The 11,230-nt window shown below is 40.1% G+C and overlaps 1 protein-coding gene across 1 annotated transcript in view; it reads right to left on the bottom strand.

Moving 5' to 3' along the window:
• pik3cb (phosphatidylinositol-4,5-bisphosphate 3-kinase, catalytic subunit beta) overlaps positions 1–6,587 on the bottom strand; it is a 47,471-nt gene extending 40,884 nt beyond the window's left edge. Inside the window, exon 1 of the mRNA XM_005738368.2 lies at positions 6,308–6,587. The gene's annotated coding sequence lies outside the window, so the exon portion shown is untranslated. The remainder of the gene's footprint in view (positions 1–6,307) is intronic.
• Positions 6,588–11,230: the final 4,643 nt, after the last annotated feature.

Below are 11,230 nucleotides of genomic sequence, written 5' to 3'. Positions count from 1 at the left end.
GAAATTTCGAGAAAATAACTCGAAATTTCGAGAAAATAACTCGAAATTTCGAGAAAATAACTCGAAATTTCGAGAAAATAACTCGAAATTTCGAGTTATGGATCCTTTTTTTTTTTTTTAGTGGCGGAAACGGGCTTCCATACAGGCCTGTCCTGGGCAATATAACAATTTATATCCTGGGTAAACAACCACTAGAAACCTGTCAGTGTCTTCCAGTTAGTGAATCGTTAGCTTTCTAGATTTCAGTGACGTTCTAACAAAAACAAGACAAAACACACAGACGGACAATCTAAACCTCTTCTATGAAACATATTGAAATAACAATCCTCAGTCTGATATCACAAATTCAATTTGTCATCAGTGTCTCAGCTATTTATATGTAGTGTAGTAATGTCATAACCGATAATATAATTTTCTGCATAGATGCTCCCCTTACTGGATGTGCTATGTAGGCAGACAGTAAGAAAATAAGCAGAGTTAATTCCCGTTTGAATGATCCACCACTACAGTGTTCACCTGAAAACAAAATTAACTGAATCATAGCTTAGACATTGCCATGTTTTCATATGGACAGTGTGTAGTTAGGAATGCGCTCCAGAGCTTATCTCAGATTAGCTTTTCACATCCACTCAACGTCAAACGTTTTCTTTACAGGGATGTCGGACGAGTGAGCACTTCATGGAAAACTCTTGTTATAAAAACATGTTACATCAAAACTGATCACTTTATACCCAGCTTTAACCTTTTGGGACTGTCTTTATATACACATAACTTGCCTAAATGCAATCAGGTGACAGGTTTATGCTCCTGCATGCATGCACGCAGGACTGGATAAGCAATGGTGCATAACACACTTCTCTTATATTTGATGACCTGTAATGCAGATCAACTGAATTCTACTCTGTCTTACCAGAAAAGCTTACAGACCGCTTTTCAACACCTGACTAACAACTTTAAATGCAAGAAAACAGATTTAAACTCCTGCTTTCTCAAAGCTTTTTACATCTGTGGCTTTCGGACAAGTGAGCATCTAAATTACGGTAGATTCTAAACATAAAACTTCAAGTCAAAGACTTCCTTTGCTCAGCTGACACAATGTAAACATGTTGGCTTAGAACAAGATTTATTGATGATTCAAAGGATCATGTCAAACCTAAGCTGATTTATGGCACTTGACCATTCGATTTAACAAGGGTAAATATGTCTCCATCAACCCCAACTATGACCCTGAATTGGATAAGTGGAAGAAACTGGATGGATGTGTCTAACCACATATGTCAGTGACCACATCTGGCTTGGGTACAGACAGATTTCTCTCTCATATTTCAATCTGCTCAGTTCTTCCCCCTCTAACCCTCTCCTGCTGTCTTCCTTGCATTCCTTGGCAGGTCCTGGCCTGCTGTGCAGCAGAGTGGAGAATTCCAACAGGCCACTCTCACCTCACAGTCAGTCACATTTCTAGCTGTGGCAGTTTCTTTTCTATGTATAGTTGGGACCAGCTAGCGGAATTGAACATTTTCATTGACCATAATGGCTTAAATAGGGCTTATCTAACGCAAGTGTGATCCTGAAAGCTAGCAGGCAAACTGGTGTGCCACACCAAACACACCTACTCACACACAAATGAAAGAAGACTACTTTTACTGGCTATCTTACACGCTGCTCTTTGAGAGGATGTTATGCAAGCCATTACTTTAAAAGTATAGCAGCAGGAAGTGTCAAAGAGATTGTGGTGGTGGGTGTGTGTGAGTGAGTGAGAGAGATATAATGGGGGATGACAAAAAGAAAATTTAAAAAATAAACAACCCAAAAACTGCAAACCACAGCTATGTGCTCCATTTCAAGAAACCACCAATAGAACACAATTCTGGTTTCAAAAGCAGGACACACGCACGCACACACGCACGCACACACACTTCTTATGAGCATACTGTGCTAACAACATATTATTCTCTTTAACATGTTCCATTTAAAGAGCATCCTCTGGAACCTTGCTCAACAGCTAAAATGGGGCATTTAGACAGTTGAAGAAAGGAAAGTCTGAATATTTTCTATTGCTTTTGGAATCACAATATTTACAGTCTAGTACAAATTGGCAAACTAAAAGGTAAAAAACAAAAATACCAACAAAAAAAAAAAAAGGCAAGGTATCTTAAAGTGGTGATAGTCCCTCATTTTGTTTTGTTGATAATGAAGCGCAGCATCTGCAAAGTCAAACATGATGTAATATCTTGTAGAGGTGTTCAATAATTTGAGAAACAGTAACAATAAAGTTTCATCCTCAAACTAGTCAGTGAACCCTTGTACTCTGTTGAATGGGGCTTCGTGATCCTGGTCGTCAGTTTTGCTCAAGGATAACAATGATTACTCATAACTGTGCATTCATTTGGGCCATACTTGTCACCTTCCAGAGAGGGACCATACTGGGAACAAACAAACAAACAAAAAATGTATGATGCATTTCAAATTGAACTATGACTTAGGAGATTTCTCACACTGCTCACACAGTGGATGTGAACATCCTGATAGCTGAAAGTCAGCATGTTCACCTCAGAGTCATTGTTTTGCTTGAAATCCAAGTTGGTGGAGTAAAGCCAACGCAATGAAAAACACCACTGTCTAAATACTAAGACTGCACTGTCCTCAATTCCACCATGCTGCTATATGCCCATAAAACCTTGATGTTATGGTGTGTGCAACAATCCAAGTGTCACTGATCACTATGAAGAAGCTATGACAAAAACATAGCTTCTTCATAGGGGAAATTTCCCCTTGTGGGACTAATAAAAGTATATCAAATCAAATCCATTCTGCTTTTATGTAAAGTAACTGACTATATTAATCACATTCTTCCCTTAAACTGGGCCTTAGCTACACCACACCATTTCATACACTCTTCCTTCCATTTGTAGTCCACCTGGCTTTGTCTCCACTTTAGCTGTACACATTAGTATTCATCATTTATTAACCAGCTAGCTAAATCCTCACAGAAAACAGCCTCGGTGTACAATAGTGTTCATTCTTGTAAGTAAAATGATGTGTGACACAGGCACCACCACAGTTGTAAAAACTTTTTCTTTTTGTGAAAACACTTGCTTAGAATTCTGCCTTCATTTGTGCCCCCGTTTCTCAGGGGCCTGCTTTGGGACCAAATCTGGCTTGGAATAAATAGCTGCATTGTTGGCTCATGTCTTTGGAGTGACGTCAGTTAGCCTTATCAGTGTTCTCCAACTTTACCTCAGAGGGAACCTGACAGCAGACCTTGCTCAACACACAGTAGGCAGGAGCATTGCCCATTTTAAATAATATCAAAATGCATGAACTGGGCATCAATATTTCCCAAAGTGCCACAGAAGCAGCAAATACTGCCCAGCTCCCCTGGGAAATTATTTTCCCCTTTTATAAAATGTTGTGTAGGTCCAAGATTTACTGCCTGCAAAGATTTAGATCTTCAGCTGCGAGTTATACACTGCAGGTGTAACTGTGTGCGATACACAAAATAAGTTCAGTAAGGCAGCATTTGCAATGCTTTTGCTTGCTATGAATATTGTGTTTACATTTTTTGGGGGACTCAAACATGGACAGTGCTACTTACATTTCTAGATAATCTGAAAAACCAAGTCCTTTGCTTACAATGGCCAAAAGAACAAAGTGACTGGTGGCCGTGGCTGCATGCCTGCTAGCAAAGCTGCGTGTTCGTATCATCTGTTGTGCTGCCTGCAATATATCACCACTGAGCTGCTGATTAACTAGATGCACATAAATTAAACTCACAATAAAAATTTAAGACTGAGCTAAAGGATATGTAATGACTTTACTAACACTAAGGTGCACACACACAAACGCAGATCTCAGGTTAGTTGGAAAGAAGTCTATTGGTTTACTAGAAATGCCAAAACCCGAATGAAAATAGGTCTAAGGAAGTAGCCCAACCGTTGAGTCGTACATTACATGATCAGTAGGTTTGGCTGCAATTTCCTGCACCCTTTGGAAACACCACGATTTCTGCACTGATTTCTTAAAAAAAGAACATTGGGGTTTTTTTGGGTTTTTTTTTTTTTTAAGTAGTTGGCTCTTGGGGAAATCAGTGCAGGGTAGAAAAAGTAGGGAACATCTTTAATTCAGTAACTCACAGAATTTTCTTTAACAGCAATAACTCCCATCCGACAACATCAACATAGTCACAACACACCATGTCAGTTGTGTTAAGGTCAGGTCTGCCTTGGCCATCCCAAAGCATGCACTTTCTCCTATAGGTTATGTACTTTTGTGCTTTGGGTGATTGTCTTGTCGTACTACCCTGTCTCTACAAAGCTTTAGGTATTGTACTTCTGTACAGTTGTACTGCTGCCCAAAACTATAATGCAGCCTCTACCATGCTTTACAGTTGGGATAATGTTACACTGTAGATATACAAGACTTAAACAAAACAAAAAAACTAACAAAAAAATCCTCCAAATGTAACATTCTATTCAAAAGGTCACTGAAAGTCAGTCCACAGAAAAACGTTAAAGAAAATTGGGATGGTCTTTTGTAAGCTTGAGGAGGGCTAGAGTATTTGTTGGAGAGCAGCAGTCGTGGTGTTTCTTTTCCCTGTAATAATATAGACAATGAGCAAAGATCTCAGTGCTGTTGCTTGCTTGCTGTTACCCTTGAATTCTTTTTCACCTCCTAATGGACTCCATATTGTGATCTCAGACACTCACAGCTACAGAAAGTAGCTGTAGTCTTGAATTTGTTCAAAAGTGTTAATCGTATTGCGGACTGACAAGCACAAAGGTCTTTAAAAATACTTTTTCACGCATCTCTATTAAGATTCTTCTAAGGTCCCCTGAAGGTGATCAAAGTCTGGTTCACTCCAAACAAACTTTAAGATCAGACCCATATTTTGTAAGGCTTTATTTACAGGGATCGACACTTCTAATCTTCTGTCTTTAACACAAACACTTAACTCTAAGTAGCAACACTCCAGGGGATTACTTATGTTTCCCGGTGTGTACTATAAGTGATAGAGAACTCAGCCGTTTTTGTTTGTTAATTTAGTCTGATTGCGATTGTCGCCAATTGTGACTTTTATCAAGACTGATTACATTTTATTATAAATGAATCAAGTGGGTTTGTGCATCTTTCAGGTAGACATCATGCACGGTCTCATACAACCTCTAAGGCACATCTGACTAGTTGGAACAGACATTATGTTGAGTGGACAGTCAAACAAGACTTAAAATAATAAAAACAAAAAAACAAAACCAAAACACAAAAACCCCACAGGTGTCACATTACCATTTAGACCAGGGGTGGGGCCTCAATGGTCGGTGCCCTGCAGGTTTTAGATATCACCCTGGGTCAACACACCTGAATCAAATGATTAGTTCATTACCAGGCCTGTGGAGAACTTCAAGACTTGTTGAGGAGGTCATTTAGCCATTTAAATCAGCTGTGTTGGATCAAGGACACATCTAAAACCTGCAGGACACCCGCCCTTGAAGCCCGGAGTTACCCACCCCTGATTTAGACTGACGTAGCAGCTTTACCCCCACTCAAGTTTACCAAATTACTGAGGGTTTTTGTTGTAGTTGTAAGATTCTTAATGAAATAAAAACAAAAAGGTCATCATGCTTATTGCAGAAAAGCTGACTGTGCGAATTGCTCCCTTAAGTTTCACATCCTCTCTGTTGTCGGTCCATTTCTCAACAATGAGATACACACAGCTGTCAGTTGCACAGAGACTACAGATCCGTTAAAGGTGCGGGCCGGTTTCCGACTTTAAAACTAACAACACGATGAGCGAGCGTCAAAGTCCCCCTCAGCTGAGGAGTAATCACTCCGGAATGCTTCGTCCCTTTCTCGTGTGGAGAGAGCTCATAAAGGGAATGTGTTACTTGTTTTGCTTAGATAATGAAATCCACTACCCCTCAAACAACATCTAAACGTTTAACACGCCGACAAGGTTTTCTGTGAACATCAGAATAACATTTCAACTTAAAACTATGGTTGTTTTTCCGCCGCCCACCACACCGGGTAGGCTGATTAGTTAGCTTTAAGAGGGGGTTCCAAAAAACAAACAAAAAAAAACCTCTTCATCGGGGTTAATTAAAAGATGACAGACTAGACTGCTACGATTAGCTGAAGTGGTGACCGTTCTCCACAGCAGGGCTGGGATTTTAATGCCAGATATAAACAGCAATAAATGCAACATTAGACGAATTGATGAACTGAGTTTGGCGTGATGACGTCCTCACTCCCCGAGCGAAAAGCCCACAGCTAAAAAGAAGTGATTTTTTTTTTATATATAAGTGGGACTTACCTTCATTAATTTTCTCCTGGGAGGTCGTTAAAAACGCAGAGGACACGCCAGAAGAGCTGAAAGTTAAAAGTGCTGCTTTATCTTCACGACGGAGTGGGCCAGGCTACTTTCACGCACAGCGAGTCCGCGTATCTGACAACACCGCTCGACAGCCTCTCCACGAATAGCACGGATCCCTCAGGTGGACAAGAGATCTGTGTGCTTCCTGTTTGTTTCAGAAGGTGAACAGCCACCACCAACACCACCTCCGTTGCTGCATTTCCCTCCGCCACCGGCTCTATTAAGCCCGATCAGTAAAACAAGAACAGGACATCCGGTAAATGTTCAAGAATAAAAATTCATTTTCATGAATTCGCGGTGAAATACAAATTTAAGCCATACAAATAAGACATGGCGTTGTCTATATGGAAGGTAAATGTCTTCAGATAACTTTTTGTTTGTTTGTTTGTTTGTTTGTTTGTTTGTTTGTTTGTTTGTTTGTTTGTTTTAGATGTTATAAGCTATTATTTGGAGTGGGAATTGCAGTTTAGTTTAAAATATGATAAAGAGACAGAAAAGGAACTCATATGTTGACACCCAACGCCTCCCTGAGAGCATTCAGTGCAGCAGCACCCACTGATACGTAAATTAACACAGTGTGCGTCTGATCTAAAGGCAACACAAAACTGCTCTTATCTTGATTTACTTGAAACACACGGTCTTGCATTTAAATACAAATTCTTGCAACATAAAGGTTATGAATGTTGATGTTGTAGACTGCATTTTTTTTCTGAAACATCCTGTTGTATGCAATAAATGAGCGTTGCTTATAACGAGTATCATCACGTGTAACCTGGCGACTGCCTGTTGCCCTCCTTATGGGGCCTATGAAATCCAAATCATGTTTGAATGTGGGCTTTACAGTAAATTCATCCCGATGATGCAGATTAGGCCTACAGGGTCACTGCAGCAGCTGGTCAGTCTCTTTCACATGTAAAACAAAACACAAATATGCAGGAGTTTTGTGGGTTCGCTCTTTTAGAAACTGTTACTTGTACAGTATTTTCTTTGTTTGTGGCAAAATACGGATACAAAATTCTGCATTCAGTGCTGTTTTTTTTAAAAATATAATAAAAAAAACAAAACAAGCACATGTGGCGACACGGCGAGGCTTTTATTTTGAAAGCGACAACTTGGCGATTTGCTCTGAGGCTTGTGTGAGGCAGCTCTCCGGATGAGCTGTGAAGGATACCGGGCTTTTCACCAACAGCCGCTCACAGCATGTACAAAACGCCGAAGTAATGTCACAACATTTCTTAACATCCTTGTTGAGAAATAGCTTGCCAGAGTGAGTGCAGCCTATTAAGCAAGCTCCGCATTCAAATTGCTCATACCACAACGGATTATGGACAGGATCCATGCGACTCTTTAGTCGCCATTTATTTTTATGTAGCCCCCAAATCATTCACTTAGGCCACGAAGCGTCATTAAACAGTGTCCCTTTTCATCGCTATAATCTTCACAAAACCTGCACAGCTCTACAGTGCCAGTAAAATATTGAACTTTGCTGCCATCTGGCGAACAAATCTATCATTATCTATGGTTAATGCGTCAACCAATAAACCAAACTGTGGGCCAGATTGTAACTAAACGTTAAATAAAGAGCTTGTTTTACCCGAGACCGCTTGTGACTTTACTAACGCTGATAGACCACTGTATCAAACTGTGTTATAGCTAACTTAGAAATCACACATAAGCTATGCGTGATTTAAGTTATGCATTTAACAAAAGTTCAACCTGAATTATTTTATATTCTCATTGACTGGTAAACCCAAATAAAAACAAACAAAATAATACATACATATATACATAGATACATTTTCAAAGATATTATGTGAGGCATATTTTGAATTCCTAAAGAGGGATGCAAGAAAGAAAAATGAGTGCCATTGATCCAGAGGTCTGTCAATATAAAAGTTTGTTATTTTGAGAAACATAAATGAAAAAGATGTTTTTAAAAATCCATTTTCTTATAAATATGAAGGCACAGCTGCTCTGTATTGTAGGTCCAGGTGTAGACGACAAACCTGCTGCCAAAGAAGTTGACTGCTGAGTATCTCACACTTAAGTCGTTTTGGAGATTACCTTTCATATTTTGCCATATTTTAAAAGAACAAATTTACAAAAATAATTATCTCTTCCAAATAATCATTCCAAATGTCTCTGTTTCGGTCAGGTCACCCAGCAAGCTTGTGATTGTATGATTATAGAAAATGCATTTGTTCAATATGTAGATTTTAAGTATTGTTGTTGTTTGTTTGTTTTAAACATCAGCACTACTAAAGGTGCATTGTGAAGATTTTTGTGCCTCACCTAAACCCATTTTAAACCTGCTTTTTGGTCATGTGCATCCTGTAAATTATTTTATACTGGATATGTTGTGAGTTTCAAATGTTAGTCAAAGGATGATTCTGAAAACCAATAAGAGGAACTGGGTGGAGGCAAAGGCAATGATTAAATGGTTGACGCTAAAGAAGGAAGTGCAGAGTTTAGGGAGGAGTAGACCGGAAGAGTACAGCTGAAGTGTTGAAGGAAACTGCCAAGAAGGTGTTTGTGTGTCCTCTGGACAGAGGAAGAAAGACAAGGAGGCAGGAAAGTATTCAAAGGAAGAGGTTAGCAAGAAAAGGTGGGTTCGTCTGGGAGATAAAGAGGGCATGAGGTTAGGTGTACAGCAAGATGGCAAGAATTTTAATGATAGCATGTGAGGCTGGATAGTAAGGAAGGAGAAAAGGACTTGTATCAAAAGACTAAGCAGAGAGATCGAGCTGGAAAGGATGTGCAGCAGATTAGAGTCATAGGGTGGAGATAGTAACAAGTGAAGAAAGGATGTGTGAGAGTGTAGATGGAAGGACTACAGCATTTTTGATAAACTGATGATTGAAGAAAATGAGAGAAACAATGTATGGATGGAGAAAAGTTATTAAATGAGGAAGTGCTGAGAGTTGAAACACAGTTGGTCCTGATGACATACCTGTGGAGGAGTGGAGATGTCTGGGAGAGAGGGCAGTGGACTTTTTAACCAGATTGTTTAGAACAATCTTGGTGAGTGAGAGGATGCCTGAAGAATGGAGATGAAGTGTACTGTTATTGATTTTCGAAGAACAAGGTTTATGTGCTGAGCTGTAATAACTACAGACAGATAAAGCTGATGGGCCATACCACGAAGATATGAGAAAGAGTTGTTGAAGCTTATCAGCAGAGGTGACTTCAAATAGTATGGCTTCAAAGCGCTACAGATGTGATGTCTGCTTTGAGAATGCTGATAGAGATGAGGTCAGGAGTTGCACTTGTGTCTTTTGGATTTAGAGAAAGCACATGATAGGGTGCCAAGAGAGGAACTCTGGTAGTGCAGGAGGGCATGTATGAAGATAGTGGTGAGTTACGTCAGGAATCTGCTCTGAGCTGCTTCTCGTTTGCAGTGGTGATGGAGGGTTGAATAGATGAGTTAAGGCGGGCGTCTCCATGATGTTTCCAGACGACATTGTGGACGTAGTGTTTTCCAGATGAAATGAATCAAATTTTTGCGTGCTCAAACATCCTTACCTGGATGTTTGAGCACGCATCAACACAACCATATAAGGTCATTTTCTGTTTTGGTTACTGATAGCACTATTATTACGTTTATATCTTCTATTACTTTATAAAACTTTATGAATTTTTTTTGTTTTTCTCGATTTACACTTTACACTTTATCTCTTCGGTTAATCTGAAAGGATGCAGTGAGTTATTTTTTATACTGATAGTGGAGATAATTTTCTCCTCAACTCTCCAACTATCACAGGGATTAATAAAACAAATGAAATCAATTTAGCATTAAAAAAAACATCCGTGCTAAAGGGCTGGATTTTGCTGTCACACTGAGACAAATCCCACTAGTGGAACTGATCACAGCCACAGAAACAGCAATTCTAAACAACAATATTGCAGAAGTGGAAGCAGAGCAACTATGGACGAAGGTTTCGGCCTGTCTCAGCAATGCAAAGCCCCCAGCATCCAACATCACCATGGAGGAGAGGAAGGCACTCACATCACTTAGTAATGACAACAACATTCCGGCAGACAGGAGTAGGTGCACAGTTTTGCTAAACCAGAAAGATCATGAGAAACTTTTGTCACTGCTCAGTGATGAAAATACTTATGAGCTCCTGAAACGAGACCCAGGAAGTGGTTACAGGAAGAGGGTGATAGACTGTCTGAACCAGTTAGAACAAGACAAGGCTAATGACCGGACCTCATACCACAGGCTATACCCAGGGGAATCTACACCAAGTCTGTATGGTTTACTGAACATACATAAACAGGATGCACCTTTAAGATCGATTGTCTGTATGATCAACTCGGTCACCTATAACATCTCCAAGTTTCTGGCTTCAATCCTCAACCCGCTGGTAGGCAGCTCTGAACACCACATTCAGAACATCCTGGATTTTGTTGAGAAGGTGAGAGATGTCATTATGGAGTCAGATGAAACCATGGTCTCGTACGACGTTACATCTCTCTTCACTTGCATCCCAGTCACAGAAGCGTTGGAAGTAGTGCATAAGAGATTACAGGATGACCCCAACCTCAGCAACAGGACCACTCTCATCATCTACCAAGTGTGTTTGCTTCTGGAACAGTGTCTTCATTCCACTTACTTCACATACAAGGGTCAGTTCTACAGGCAGAAACATGGGTGTGCCATGGGCTCCCCGGTTTCACCCATCGTGGCCAATTTGTACATGGAAGAAGTGGAAAAGAGGGCTTTGCCATCCTACCCTGGAACACCAGGTTCAGGTATGTGGATGACACCTGGGTGAAAATCAAATCTCAGGACGTACCACATTTCACGGATCACATTAACTCGGTGGACCGACACATCAAATTCACCAGGGAGGATATGAA

Source organism: Pundamilia nyererei, unplaced genomic scaffold, assembly GCF_000239375.1.
Source record: "Pundamilia nyererei isolate P.nyererei 1_Seehausen unplaced genomic scaffold, PunNye1.0 scaffold00083, whole genome shotgun sequence".
In the NCBI taxonomy this organism is placed as follows: Eukaryota; Metazoa; Chordata; class Actinopteri; order Cichliformes; family Cichlidae; genus Pundamilia; species Pundamilia nyererei.
The sequence above is the reverse complement of the archived record's forward strand: the minus strand, read 5'-3'. Positions and strand labels throughout refer to the sequence as shown.